The 15,857-nt window shown below is 32.8% G+C and overlaps 1 long non-coding RNA gene and 1 pseudogene across 1 annotated transcript in view; one reads left to right on the top strand and one right to left on the bottom strand.

Annotated features, from left to right (window-relative positions):
- The window catches only part of LOC120614528 (uncharacterized), a 537,687-nt gene that overhangs the window by 220,995 nt on the left and 300,835 nt on the right, over positions 1-15,857 (bottom strand). The window lies entirely within an intron of this gene.
- On the top strand, positions 14,686-14,804 carry LOC120616953 (uncharacterized; annotated as a pseudogene).

Raw genomic sequence — 15,857 nt, 5'->3', positions numbered from 1 at the left:
AAAAAAAAAAAAACCCTCCAAGTGGAGTAGCATATATTAGAGATGGTGAGGCTTCGGTTTGATTACTGTTTTCCTTTAGTACATCTGGAAGAAGGCTTGATTTGAAAACAGGCACGATTAGAATGAGACGACCTGTGTGTCTGCCTTATCAGATGCCAATAAAGGCCATGGTAGTTTTGCAATAGCTTTTCTCTAGTTGGTGAGAAAAATAAATGTTAACAAAGGTTTATAAATTTTCAAGCATCTTTTAACTAATAAAGCTAGTGCTGCTGATGTTAATAAAATGCTAATTAATTTTTAAAAATCAATAATTGGGATATAAGATTTCTGCAATGGATTTGAAAGTCTAATCTAATATACACCTGTTTTTTAAACAATAGGTTTATAATTCTTGCAAATGAACAGTCACACACCTTCATATTAGCAGCTTTTATTTAAATTTTCAATTTAAAGAAATGAACACAGATTTAGTAATATAATGTAGTTATTCAAAAAAAAATTACCTAAAAAAAAACAAAAACAAAGTAATGAAAAGTGTTCTAGGAAATGTAATTGTATTGCAAGGCTAGGTTGTTTAAATTAGATAAACGGCTATTGCATTAATTGTTACACATACTATAGAAACTAAAACATTAAACCAGTGTTTTCATGAAAGCTTCACTAAAAGAAAAGTTTAAAGTACAGCATAAAGACAATGTGATTCTGTTTATCACATTTCCTTTTTACACAGCTCAAGGGTGGTTGAGTTTATTTATTCATGATCATTAGGGTTCTACTTTAATACTACTAAATGCCATTAAAGAAAATGATAAGTCAAGTAAAGTAAAGCCCCAGTACTACACAATATTTTGGAGATAAAGAGTCTGGAAGTTTTTATTGTTGTTGTTTTCCTAAATCCTGTTAATCTGGCTTCACTTTAAAAAGCAACATTATAGTAAAATATAACTTTAACTGGGAGCCTTTACTTAGTGTACAGAGAGTATTCTACTTCTTTGAGTATTATGATTCCCACTTGGAAGAAAATGAAAAAGACACAATTCAAGACAACTAAAAGAATTCTTCTCATAGATGGGTCTAGTGCTTTGACTTTGTCCAAATCTAATTAAAGCAAGACTAACTGAAAGAACATGGAACAGAGGAGAAAACAGTAGACAAAGGTCAAGCGACATGATACTGAGTCTTTCCCCCGACCCCTTTACCTTTTAGTTTTGTTATTTGTAAAACCAAAGAATGGTGTCTGTTTCTTTTTAAAGTTAATTTGACCTTCCAACTTGGTGATCTTATATGATTTACATTGCTTTATATAAATTTCTTTTCTCATGTATTAAACTGTCCAGAATTTTATCACTTTTTTTCTGATTTACGCATGACATATAAGCAAGTCTGGCTTTGTCTTTAGTATCTCTTTCATCAAGATGTTGGTGTGAAGAAGACAGGAATTTGGCCAAGATAGGTTTGCTTTCACATTCCATCACGTGGTTGTTCGAGGTTAGAAATGGAACTCCATTTCGGGGATTTGCATTTTCTGGATGGTATAACAATTTTTCACAACAGCCAAACGCTTACTTGAATTTCCTTCACTTGCTGATGTATAGTTATAGTTTAGATGATGTACACATCATACACAGAATTATTCCACACTCTTAAATTATCAGTCGAGCTGAGGGAACTGTGTCAGCCAGAGGCCAAGATAATATTTTCAGGTACTAAATGTGTTTATTTAAAAAAAAAGGATAAAACACTTCATTCAAATTAGATTTAAAAAATGTTATTCAGAATTATTTGCAGGTGTCAGGAAAAGAAAAAAGTAAGTACCCTACACAATCATATTCTTTCCTGTCACTAGACTTAGATTTCATTTTTGAGAAGTATCTCTCATCATTGGACAACTACTGAACTAGAAGTCTGTTGCTTTTTAATGGCATTTTAAGATGAAGCCATCAAGGTACATTTGGTTCTGGCCACTTAATGTTAAAAAGGGAAAAGAAAAATAACACTTATTTTGTTTCTTGATTCAAAATTTAAATTTAGTTAGGGGAGCTGACATAATTTGCAAAATAAGTTTAAATTCAATCATCTGAAGACTATTATGATATCTTTGTTATCACTGATGGCTGGATTCACCTTTGACCCACAACTCCCTTCAAACGAGAAACTCACAGGGCAGGCAATGGGAGGTTTGCATGGGGGCTGCCTCCTCAAGGCTGGCAGGTAAAATGAGAAAGTAGGATCCTGTGGACATTTTCATTTGGCAACATTCTGCCTGTTGTTGAGATCCTGGAAGCTTTTTGATTGTCTCAGGAGGTGAGGAGAGAGCTGAATAAATCCAGGTTGGATTTTTGCTCTCCTTCCAGTAAGGAAAAAGAGAAAATTTCATTCGAGTGAATCATGGGTGATCCATGCCAGCTCCTCCATATTCAACTTAAAAAAGAAAATTAGAGCACCACTAAAAGCCATATAAAAATAAACTTTTTACCTACTCTATGTAATATTCAGTATATCATTTCCATTATTTTTTATTCCGTCAATTATATTTTGTGTCCAGTGAACTTAAGGCTATCTTTTCTTAAATATTTCAGAAATATTTGAAGTTTATGGTATTTACATTAACAGGTTTCAGAACTTTTAAATTCTATAGAATCAAATTATGTTATAATAAAATACATAATATTAAAACCCTTTAAGGATTATCAATGTGAATGACGTGTACATATGTGGGTAACTTTTCATTATAAGTGCATATTTTTTGATTCAAGGAATTCTTAGAATTGAACTATGCAGGTAAATGAACACCATCCGTGTGAATCTACACAATATTTGTGTGTATCTGCTGGGTCTATGTCTCCCTTACCTGGAATTGTTTATTACCTACACCCTTGTCCTGCTTCCTGTTACCCACATCCATTGCCCCCGAGTCTCCTCCTTTAATTCTGACCCTACGGCTCCTGTTGAATGAATAGCAGCACTCTTCCTTACCAGCCTCAGCCACAGGCCGTGGTACTGAAGGTGATCGCCTCATCCAAAACGGACCGTTCAGAGTCTCTCTGCCTAGTATTTACGATTAGAATTAAGGGATTCTATGCAGTGATGGACCTGTATGTTTCCCTAAAAACTAGGGCACCAAAGCAGAGAAAGCCAGTGTGCAGAGACGGAAGTCAGCACATGTCCACAGAGAGGTAGCGAGAGAAGAGCATAAAGCACCAGACAGACAGAGACACCTTTCTGCCACTCCTGGTCTTTATTTATTCCTTTCTAGAGGGGAAAAAGAAACAAAAAAAGAACAAAAAAACTATCCTTCTTCACCTTTGATTGAGATGGTCTGCATTTATCTAGTAAATTCTACTTTTTTGTTTTTTGGTTTTTTTAATTTTATCACCAGCTAATTTGATTATGTTACTTGTAACCAAAAGAATCTTATCTAATACAGCAGACAAGAGAAAAACAAATTAAAATCTACCCCCAAGAAAGGAGATAACAGGCAAGATAATTACCCAAAGAAAGTTTTAAAAGAGGAATGGAAACTGGAAAATAGAGTGCATTTTATTGGACTGTCAGTTAATTCTTAATTAAACATCATTTGTATTAGAAACCTCAAGGCTATTCTGAGCCAAATCCAAGTTTATCCATACCTCTTCTGAACTTAGCCTTTTAAGCAAATGGTTTGGATTCTTACTTCTGAGACTTTAATTTAGAATCAGATTCCTACTTTCATATTCATGCTTAGAAACTTTGAAATAACTCAAAATAGATGTATTAAAAAGTGTGTTCTGATATAGTACATGTCATCATGGAGTTCTGAATTTTCTGCTTAAGGCAGGAATAATAAATACAGAATTGCATTAATCTTGTTCAAAGAACTTTCTGCAGCATCTCCTTTTGACAATTATACTTTATACCAAAGTCAAATTTAAATCATTTTTTTTTAAATTAAGACGCATAAGAGACAATTCCATACAGATCCAAATGATAAAATAATAGTAGGTTTTTTTTTTTTAGGGGAAATTTTAATCTTTAAAATAAGAACTAAGACAGAAACAAACTCAATTATTATATTTCAAATCCTTTAAACAAACAAGTTTCAGAAACATCATCTTCAGTCATCAACAAAAATATATATTATCATTAACCTAACAATAAGGCCAATTTTCTGTTAGTAGTAAGTACAATGTCAATTTTAAATCATTATGTTAGCAATGTGATTTATATGAACATATGCATATCACTATTTGCAAATACATATATCATTCTTTGCTAAGTTTTTGATAAAGTGCAAACTTTAAATTAGTACTGTCAAGAGTATTAATAAATGTGCAGAATTTGCTTTGTGGCTTATTTTAAGAATAAATGTTGCCTCCATGTAAATTATTCTTATTTCTCTCCCCTGCCTGTCAATGCAGTGAATATTTTAGTAATATATTCAAAAATTGATATTTCAAGTGCCATTAAAGAATCTGATCAACAATTTGCAATGGCAAATCTAGAAATTCACACTTAAAATAGTAGAAATTCTCAGTTTCTTTCCCCATCCTCCTTATTCTTCATCGCTTCAGATTCACAGGTGTAAGTGATTCAGTTTCCATGTTAAACTTTGCAACTTCTACCAAAAATTACTGGAGTTGAGTGTATATATTTTATTTCATGTTTTATTGTGTGATTAACTAGAATCTCTTAGACACACTTACAGCATAAAGCTTAAAACATGACTATTAGGTAATTGCCTATCATTTTAGAATTTTATTGAAACAGGGTAGATGAGGCAAATGCATTATAAAAAATATTTCATGTGTAACAAAAATAATTGATGCTTATAAAGAACTTACTATATTTTAGGTACTACACTTTACATGTATTATCTAATTAATAGCTTTAAAATCTGAGTTTTGATACTATTCCTATTTTAAAGATGAAAAAATTGAATTACAGGGAGGATACGAATCACACCTAAGGTGACAAGTAAGTCTGTAGAGATGTGATTTGGCCCCAGGTCATGTGGCTCTTTATTTATGCTTTTAGCCATTGAACTCGATCATCTCTCCTCTTCTCTTCTCTTACTCTGCTCTTCCTCTTCCCTTTACACCCCCTCCCCCTCCCTCTCCCTCTCCTTCTCATTCTCCTTCTTCTCTTTAGTTCTTGCTCTGCTCCTTTCTTCTCTTCTCTCTCTCTCTCTCTTCACAGAAACACAAACACACACACACACACACACACACACAGAGAGCGAGAGAAAGGAAATACAAAGAGGGCTCATACTGATGGCGAAGGATGTGCTGAGTAATTTATTATTTAATCTGAAAAAAAATTCTTACATATAATAAAAAAGGAAATTCAGGGAGGTTACTTAACTCGTCCAAGGACATATATATATTTGGCCTTTCCTCCAATTACAGTGTTTCCTGGTATCAGTGGGATGCCTTTGTTTTGCAGCTACTAAAAGAAAGCCAAACACAAACTGGCTTCAACAATGTAGCAGTAACTCTGCTATACCATCCAGACAGAAGGACTTTGTTTCTCCATTGCTAAGGATGCTTTGGGAAGGGGAGATTTCCTGCCTGACAGAGCTGCTGTGCTCAAGGTCACACCACCTTCCAGGGCCTCCACATCACTTAGCTCAGAGTTATAAATACTCTGCCCCTTTCCCTAACTCAGGACTGCTCTGGAGGAATAGCCCTGGTTCAGAGCAGTCAACAATTAGCATTATAGCCTAATTTCTTCCTCTGCCTCATCCTGTTTCCCTCCTTCCTTACACAGGTGAATTTCCAAGAGTATTCCCTAATAAATTTCTTTCAGGTTAATCTCCATTTAAAAGTTTGCTTCCCAGAAAACTCAACATGCAACACATAATATAGGAATGCATTTATTGGCTCACACGACTGGAAGTTTAAAGGTAAGCTTGTCTTTAAATTTCATTTGATCAAGAGGCTAGAATTAATTTGTTTCTGTTTTCCCTTCTGCCTATCAGTGTTAGCTTCATTCCATGGCTGATTTCTTGCAATGGTAGAAAAATCATTATAGTAATTCCACATTTACCCATCACCCCCTCCATAAGGAGATTCTAAATGACGTTCGCTGTGATTGGAAGGTTTAGCTCACAAGATAGATGTTTGGAAAGTGCTAATTGGCTTAAATGTATAAATTCCAAACTCAGAAGCTTGAGGTGGAGTCACCTTCCACTGGATTGTTTTCAGGAAGGAGTTCACTGGTCAAAGGAAAATCCAGTTACTATTAGAAAAGGAGGATGAGCAGGTGTTGAATGTTGGGTAATTAATAAACAGCATCTATAATACTAGATAAAGGAGAGAAGAGAAACAGAACAGTCCTCTCTTTTTGCATTTAGTTCTTTCCACGTTTTTTTTTCAAGTGAGCCTTATTTCCCTCAATTTTCCATTAGATAACTCAAAAGAATCTGTAGCTTAAAATTCATCTCCTCCAGAGTTGCCTTCTCTGTCCCATCAAAGACAAATTTCGAGGTTTCTCCAAAATATTCCCACAGAGTAATGTGCTCTCTCAAATTTTATTTAATCATTTGTTTAATGATGGATAACTGATTCCTTGAGGGCAGATCCTACATTTTATTCGTCACTGTATCCTCCCACTGGTAACAGAGAACTCGATGAGCAAAACGCATTCCATTGTTTTGTAATAAATGAATACTTAATCAAAATGCTGGCTTTTCCTGGACACATGCCCAAGAGGTTTTTAATAATGATGAAGGATCGATAATTCTAATTTCTCTGCTGATGAGCATGCTAATGAAAGAAAAAAAGTAATATGCTGAGAAGAAGAAAGCAAGGACCACTCTACCTCACTAGATTGTAACTTCTTAGAGAACAGGAAACACTATTAGCATAGGTAAAAGTTGGCTGTTGAGTATGTGCATATTAAATGTGCATTCACAAATCAGAAGTGAGCCAGGCTCATTCACAATGTTGTCTGAAATGCTGGTGGACATTAAAAATGAAAACCAAACAAACAAAACACTTTGAAGAAAGCATTTTACAGAGGAGAAGATGAGGATTGATCACTATTTTTAAGATGCTAAATGAATTTGAGATCATCAAATAAGGTAGAAAATCCCAAAGAGGGAGACTTTGCTTTTTGAGAATGGTACATGAGTTTGTTTTTGAACATGTTGAATTTGGGAACCTGAAGGGGATTTATGAACAAATGTAAGAAGCAAGAAGAACCACCAGTTTGTGATAGTGGATACTCCCATTAAGAAAAAAGTATTTTGTCTGTAGAGATAACTCCTTAAGAATTTTGTTTGTAATTAAAGCTACTGATCTTCTTAGAAGATCATGCATACTCAGCCCTTGCTTATTTCACTTCAATCTATTTCTAGAAACCCTGCTGCTAAGTGAAAAAGTCATGACATGAAAAAAGTATTTTCATTCGATGAGAAAAAAATGATATAGTCCAACCTAACCCAAGATACACAATTTTTATAGGCAGAAAATTACATTAATTAACAATAAGTTTATACAAGTGATAAGTAACAAGTTGAAAATAAAACACAGTAGTTAGTATATAACATGTAATATAATGAATACATCTTATACCTGCAGAAGCAGGACATGTAATACAGTGTCCGGAGACTAGCAGAGAATGTATGTAAGGGAGTCATTATTTGGAAAGCAAATTCACTTGTTCTGATACATTTTTTCCACAAATTTTACTGACTTTACAGACTTACAGTTATCTTGCACTCAACCTATACTTATATACAAAGTTAAAGCACTTTTGGAGCCAAGTTAAGGACAAACATAAGGGCACTTCAAGACAAGTAGAAATAACACATATGGAGAACAAGCAAATATTTATAGATGATCCTACCTCTACATCCTTCTCACCTATCATATATAAAGAAAAGCACACTGGAATTGCTGAATATTGAATGGAGCCCAATTCAATTTTGTTCCATATGACACGCTCTGAATATAAACCATCATGTCATGAAAATTGATGAGTGTTTCATTGCCTGAAATTGTCATGTGAAAATATTACTTCTTATAGTGTATTTAGTATGTTTTAGGATGAAAGATTCATTACACTGGAAAAAGAAGCCCTTCTCAATAAATGATTTAACTTCTCAAGAGCCGCTATGTTGAAAAATAATTAACCGAAGAGTAGTTGTGCAAAATAAATCTCTACATGTTTGATTATATATCCTAACATATTAGAATTTAATACATTAAAAAAATATTGCTCTGATCATCCTAGAGTGATGTTATTCCCATTAAATTTTTATTTTTGTGAAAAATAATCATAAATATTAAACTTGGTTTTATGTATAATAGTCACCCACTCACTCAGAATTTCATTATTGAAACAACAATGAATGAAATTCATTGTATGGCTACAAGTATCCAAGCATTGTATTATGAGATAATGTGGTTATAACCAACTTTGAAAAGCTAAACTAAAGCCCAGTTTCACCTCAGGTTATGACCCTTTATGAAATCCTATAACTTTTTAGTATAATTTAAAATATAACACATATATAGAAATCACACACAAATCATAAGTTTATAGCGCAATGAATTTTTACAAAATAAAGTCCTCTAACCAGCACCCAAATCAAGAACAATAATATCACTAGAATTCCAGAAGTGTGTTCACGTCCCTTTACTAACTGCTTTCTTAAAGGCTAACCACCATTTTGACTTCTTATATTACAGATGGTTTGGACTCTATACAAGTGTAATTATATACTTTTTACAAGAAGTATATATCTTCTTTCACTCAATAGTATGTTTGCAAAATCATTCATATTTTTATGCATTCTAAGAATTGATTAGGTATCACCACTGTATTGGTATTTCCACTGAAATAATACAAAATTTATTTTTCCATTATACTGTAATTTTTTCCAGTCTTGGGCTACTATGAATACATGTTCTATTACATATTCATATACAAGTTATGCATTCATGCACAATTCATGTTGATATGTCTTCATTTATTTTGGGTGAATAAGAGGTAGAATGGCTGGGTTAAATGATGAGCACGTATTTAGATTAATGAGAAAAGGAAAAGCTTTCCAAAGAGGTTGTACCATATTGCATTTTCACTGTTGTATCATTTAAAATTTCCACCAGACTTTGTGGAGGACTGAGTGGAGGCCTGGCATCACCATATCACCCTCCTGGGGGTTTGGGAATGAAAATTTCCCGACCCACCAGCACTGGCAGGCTGGGGTTGGCCCCCTTTGGGCTTTCTCATTTCCAGCCAATCACCAGGGAGGACCCCCTGGAGGGTTTCTTTCTTTCACTCCTGCTTAGCTTCAATGGCCAGACACAGAAGTTCGTGAGTGCCTGGCAGCTACTGGTGTAAAGAGGATGGACTCTGCTTAAAATATAAGTAATAAAATAAAAAACTTCCACCAATCTTTTTCTTTAACATCTCCAACACTTGGTATGGTCAGTTCCTAATATTTTTTTCTGGCTATTTAAAGTGGAATTTTAGATCATGAATGTTATCCTTTCTTCTTTTCTAATATCACTTAAAGCAATACATTTTTCTCTAAACACTGCTTTTGCTGCATTCCACAAATTTTGATATATTTTTAATTCATATGATCTAATTTATTTCTGATTTTCAGTGACCCAACAGTAATTTAGAAAAGTTAGAAATGTGTAGTTTAACTTCTAAATTTTGAAGAATTTTCCCAATATTGTTCCTATTTTGATTTTTAATACAATACAATTTTGATCAGGGGACATACTTCGGATGAAAGCCTATAAAAATTATTGAAGCATGTTGCATAGCACACAATTTGATCTATTTCATGGAAAATATAAAGTGTATCAGAAAAAAATGTATATTTCATTGATACTGATTGGACTCATCTATAAATGTCATTAGTTCAAGTTTGTTGACAATATTAATTTGGTCGTTTATCTTTACTAAGTTTTTGTCACTTTGCTTTATCCATTTCTGTTAGAGAGATGTTAAATAAACAAATTTGAATGTGAATTTTTCCTTAGGTGATTCATTGTTAACTACCTTCAAATCTATGGGTAAGTTTATCAAATGAAATAAAAACTAGCGGTGCATATGTCTTTAATGCCTGCATGGTGCCTAGCAAAGTCTGAGTCATTGATACTCATTGGCTGAGTGATGGAAATAAGGTCAACAACTTACACTGTTGGAATAACATCCATTTCTATAACTAATGAATTGTTCCTTATCCCAAGTTCCAAAGCCTATTTGGCAAGGGAGATCTGAATAAGAGATGGGGTACTAATATAACCCAATCCCTTCATTTTACACAAGAGAAATCTTAGTGTCTGAGAGATAGCCAAAAATGTGAAAAACAGGAACTTTGGGGTGAGATCGGTCTAATACTGAATGTTGATTCTACTACTTAATTGCTATAATATATGAGACGAGTCAATTAATATCTTTGAAGTTTAATTTTCTTATCTCTAAAATGGATATAACACTGTTAAACTTACAGAATTATTATCAAGAATAATACTCAAATACTTCCAATTCACCTGAAATAAATTTCAATTAATTTTTTAAAAATTTTATTTCTACTTTATTTGCCCAAAGATGCATTATAAGTAATTAATAGCTCTACAATCGGGTACAATCAGGTGGGTCAATATACATCCCTAGTTAGCAACTCATCTACAGAGAACTTATTGTTTTGTATGTGTGTGACAAAAAATAGCATTAGATGGTGAAATTGCAAAAAAGTTTGGTGGAAGGAAAATTTCAAATACTTTTCAAAGGAATTGCTGCTACTTTTATAATATATTTTTCTTGTCTGATTAATGAGAAACTTTTGAGACAATTTAATCTATCCAGGGATGTGAATGCTAGTTTCTATTTTTCAAGCTTGATTACAGAAGAACTTCTAAAGCAGTTTAATATGTTCAGGGATGCTAAACAAATATGCCAACATTCATTTTGCATTTATGTTTGCATCAGTTAAAGGAAGAAATGTAGAAATAAACAGAATTTAGAATTTGTTCTCCTTTTTTTTAAGAACTAAGATACTTCAGTGCATTTCTTTTTTTATAGAGGATTCAAACTCTTAACTGAGATAAATGTATTTCAGATTGAAGTTTTTAGTAAATTTACCAAGCAGTTTATGGGTTGGCACTTTGCCACAAAGTGATCTATAACCTTATAGCTCACTATTATGCAAATACAAATTTGCCAAGAAGACATATGTTCTAAGATTTTCTCGAAGGACAATCATGTATTTCAAATTTTGAATACAAAATTATGTTTGACATTTAATTTAAACCTGGCTTACCCTTACAAATAAATAATATAAAATCTGTCTTGTAGCACTTTGGTTGAGGCAAGTGGTTTTCATCCTTTTTTTTTTTCAGGTTTAGTCCTTTATATCTGCAGTACATATCACATATGATGCACATACACATTTATATGCATGTGTCTTCCTGTAGATACACGCACACACATATATAATTTAGAAGCTCCTCTTAAGACAAGCATAAACACTGTCTCCTTAAAAACATATTAAATGTATTATATTTACATAAGTAAACATTTCTAAATTGTTGAAATTCATACATCCAATCACCAATAATTAATTCTACAAAAAAGCTGACAAGTTCATATGCATTCAAGCATGTTTTACAGGGGATTAATACTTGAGAATGACAGATGAAATGTAATCAAGATTAGATGTGAGTAATTAATCTGGGAAAGGTCAGTTTGGGGAAAAAAAAATTCCTTTCAGTCTTCTTAAATTTAGAAAATAGGGGTCAGTTCCACAGCTCTAGTATACAACATTTCTCATCACTCACTCTTGTATCTACTGAGCTACTCTGATGCAGATATGGCCCACTGTTAAATCTCAATGGTGTCAAATCAAGCTGAACAATAGTTTAATATCTGAAAATATGCTGAACACTATGGATTATCCACAGTTTTTCTAACAATCAAATAAAGGCCTGGCAAACTTCATTTTGGTGTGCTAGGTAAATCAGCACACACATTAAGCCAGATATATTACTTAAAATGTATTGCAAATTTGTAGTTTGTTCTGCATTGTATTAGAATTTTCACTATCGGATTAAATTGCATAATGAATCACCTCCAAAGAATCTATTAGTTTGTAATATAGAGTAATAAAATATATAATATATGAAGTAAAAAAATCTCATATTTTAACCTTATGCTAAGTAAAAATAGCAGGTAGAATGGACTTGTATTTATGAAAGTGTTAATGTGTTGGAAAGAAATTTAGGCAAATTGTAAAGTATTATTTAGTCTCTAGACTCTCTCTGCCACATAACAAGTAAACTTCACTGTATTCCCAACTCACTTGGATTTTCACTCATTGAGGTAGTTGAAGTTAGCACTTTGTGAAGGCATGACTTTTGGTATAATTTAAATGATTTCTAAAGTCAATTCAAAAATATATTTTCTACTTGACATCACTATAACTGACATTACCAACATCCTTCACTATGTCATAGGTTGTTTACCTATCTATTTATCCATACTCCCAACCACACAACCATCATTCATTCACCCATTTAGATATACACATTTAGGCATCCTGGAAATTTATCCATGCATATATTACTTTTTCTTAAATTTAGAAAAAATCATGAAGCATGCTAATATGATGAGGGATATAGAACCTAAAAAAAAAAATCCAAAGTCCCTGTCATCACAGAATTTAAAGTCTACGGGAATAGGAGAAAATTCAGGTATCGAATGAAAATGTGTAATGTGTTATATTCAGTGAAATGAGATGTACAGGCACTGAGATACTGGTATGAGAGATGGTCTGAAGGACATGGGTAGAACCTCTTGAAGAAGGGATGTCTAAACTAAGACAAGAAGATGGTTAGACAGGAATCAATATCAAGGGCGGCAGGTGGATAGGAATTAAAGAGGAGAAAGACACTAAAGATTTTTTATAACTTCCCAAGTGATCTATAATAACCATTATCAATACCAACTGAAGTTTTCTATATACCTGATATATTATACAAATTATATCCCTTAATGAATGAATTACGACAATGGATAACTAAATTAATTATGCCAATATTTACTTTTATAGATGAAAGTACAGGTGCAGAGAAGTTATGTGATTATGCTTCCAAGATCACAAAGCTAATGCAGAATTCAAAACCATGGATAACACTAAAGCCCATACTCTTTACCACTGACCTCTAGTAAAAGAATCACAATATTAAGCTACTTTGAACACACAAACCAAATATGTCCTTGGCTTTTGATTTGATCATCTAGCTGAGTTATACATTGATCCATGTGTGGATGTAAAATTTAACAGCCTTCCACTGAGTGATGTGGCACCAAGGTTAACCAACCAAATGTACACAATGAAAGATTTGCAAAATTTCTCTCTCTCTCTCTCATACATGTATTAATCTCTTTCTCTCATGCACACATATAACATATCTGGAATAGATTTAAAAAACTTAAAATTCAATAGAACAAAGACAACTGATTTAATAAAAATATAAAAATGTATATGAACAAGACATTTATAAAAAGATAAATTCAAATGGCTAATAAGTAACATGAAGAATGCAAATTAAAGCAACAAACTATCTGAAAGAGTGAAAATATCTAATGCTGCCAAATATAGACACAAATAAATGTTCATGTATACTTGGAAACCAATTTTTAAATATCTATAAACATTTTAAAAGTGTATTCCCTTTTACTCATCAATTCTGCTTGCAGATTTCTGATAGAGGTATATTAATACTTTAGGCAGGTCCAAAGATGTTCGCTGTTCTTATTATTTATACATAAAAAGGACATATTCTAAATTCCATGAATAAAATAATGATTTAATAAACTGTTGTTTGTAATGCAAGATAATAGTCATAGGTCTGAAATATATGTATTTATATATTCTATCTATTTATCCACCTATCTATCTTTGGAATTTCTCCACGAGATAATTTAAACTGAAAAAAAAAAAGAAAAGAAAGAAAAAACCATGTAAAACCATTTTCAAAAACATTTATATAACAACACATATAGATTCACAAACACTCACACACACACAAAACTCCAAACTATACATTTCTGTAAGTATATTTCTATAAATGCATTGTAAAGAAGGGTGTTTTTACAAGAAAATGTTAGAAATGCACAAGAAAATAAATCTAACCTTTGTGAAAGGAAGTAAAATCTATAATGTTAAGTGAAGAGGGTATTTCACTTTTTGCCTTACTTTTTAATGTTAAAAAAGGATTATTAAGTAATATTTGCAACAACAACAACAACAAAAACAGTGTCTAGATCTTTCTGGAATTTAGTTGTAATGTTGAGAGGAAGCAGGCTGTAAATTGGGAGTTCTAAATGTTAGACTAAGCTCAGACGTTAACTGTGAGTTCCAAAGCTTATTCATGATACTTAACGTTTCTGTGGCTCACTTCTTGTTTTTGAAAGAAATAAAACATTTTAAAATATAAAGACAATGTAGATTGAGGAAAAATATTAGCAATCTTTTAATATCTTTAATTATCATTATTGTTAGTGAGAGATTTTAAAGTGGTAAAGAGTCATTTCTGTTTTGTATTTTACAATCACTCCTAAATTGTAGAATCTAATTATAAATTGATTTAGTAGTCTTCAGCTGACAAATTCTGTCATGGCCCAGGGGGATATAAATGCATATGATCAATGCTGCATCCTCTCAGTAAAAGGTTATCTCTGGTCTATGGCCATGCTACCCTGAACAATCCTGAGCCCATCTGATCTGAGAAGCTAAGCAGGGTCAGGCCTGGTTAGTACTTGGATGGGAGACCACCTAGGAAGAGCAGTTGCTCTAGGTGTAAAAAATTTAAAAAAATAATAATAAGGGATTGTAAACTGACAAGGTCCTTGCAATCTGTGAGGTCAACCAAGGGTTGCCTGGCCTAAAAAAAAAAAGAAAAAATGTTATCTCTGATCATCATTATGAAAGTGGAAGGTATCTGTTTCTTAATTTATGTTATAATTAAAATTCTATTTTTCATATATCTCTCATTTTTCTCATTTAAGATCAAAACTGATAATATTTCTTAGTTTTTCTTAATTTTATTTTTTAGTTTCAAGTATTCACAACACTGGTTAGATATTTACATACTTTATAAAACAATTCCCCTAATTTCTCTTTCTCTCCTCTGGCTCCCTACCTAGCCATTAATTAATGCTAACCACACTACCCATGCTGTGCTCCCAATCCCCATGACCATCTATCAACTACGAATTTATACTTCCTTAACCCTTCACCCCATTCTCCCAGCCCCCTAACCCTCTTCCCCTCTCGCCATCACCAGATTGTCCTCTATATTTGTGAGTCTGTTCTTGAATGGTTTGTTCTTTTTGTTCCTTAGATTCCTCATAGAAATGAAATCATAAGGTATTTCTATTTCTTTGTCTGACTTATTTCACTTAGCACAATAGCCTCTAGGTCCATCTATGTCATTGAAAATGGTAGGATTTCATTTCTTTTAATGGTTGAGTACTATTCCATTGTATATATGAACCATAACTTCTTTATCAAATCATCTGTTGACAAACATTTAGGTTGCTTCCATATTCTGGCTATTGTAAATTGTGCTGCCATGAACATAGGGTGCATAGATCTTTACAAATTATTGTTTTGATTTTCTTTGGAAAAATACCCAGAAGTGCAATTGCTGGGTCAAAAGGTATATTCATTTTTAATTTTTTGAGAAACCTCCAGACTGTTTTCCATAGTGACTGTACCAATTTGCATTTCCACCATCAATGTATGAGAGTTCCCTTTTCTCTGCATCCTAGCCAATACTTGTTCTTTGATTTATTGATGAGCCATTCTGACAGGTGTGAGGTGATATCTCATTGTGGTTTTAATTTGCATT

The sequence above is a fragment of the Pteropus medius genome, unplaced genomic scaffold (genome assembly GCF_902729225.1).
Source record: "Pteropus medius unplaced genomic scaffold, Ma_sr-lr_union100, whole genome shotgun sequence".
Lineage (NCBI taxonomy): Eukaryota > Metazoa > Chordata > Mammalia > Chiroptera > Pteropodidae > Pteropus > Pteropus medius.
Note: the sequence above shows the minus strand (reverse complement) of the source record. Positions and strands in the feature narration are given on the sequence as shown.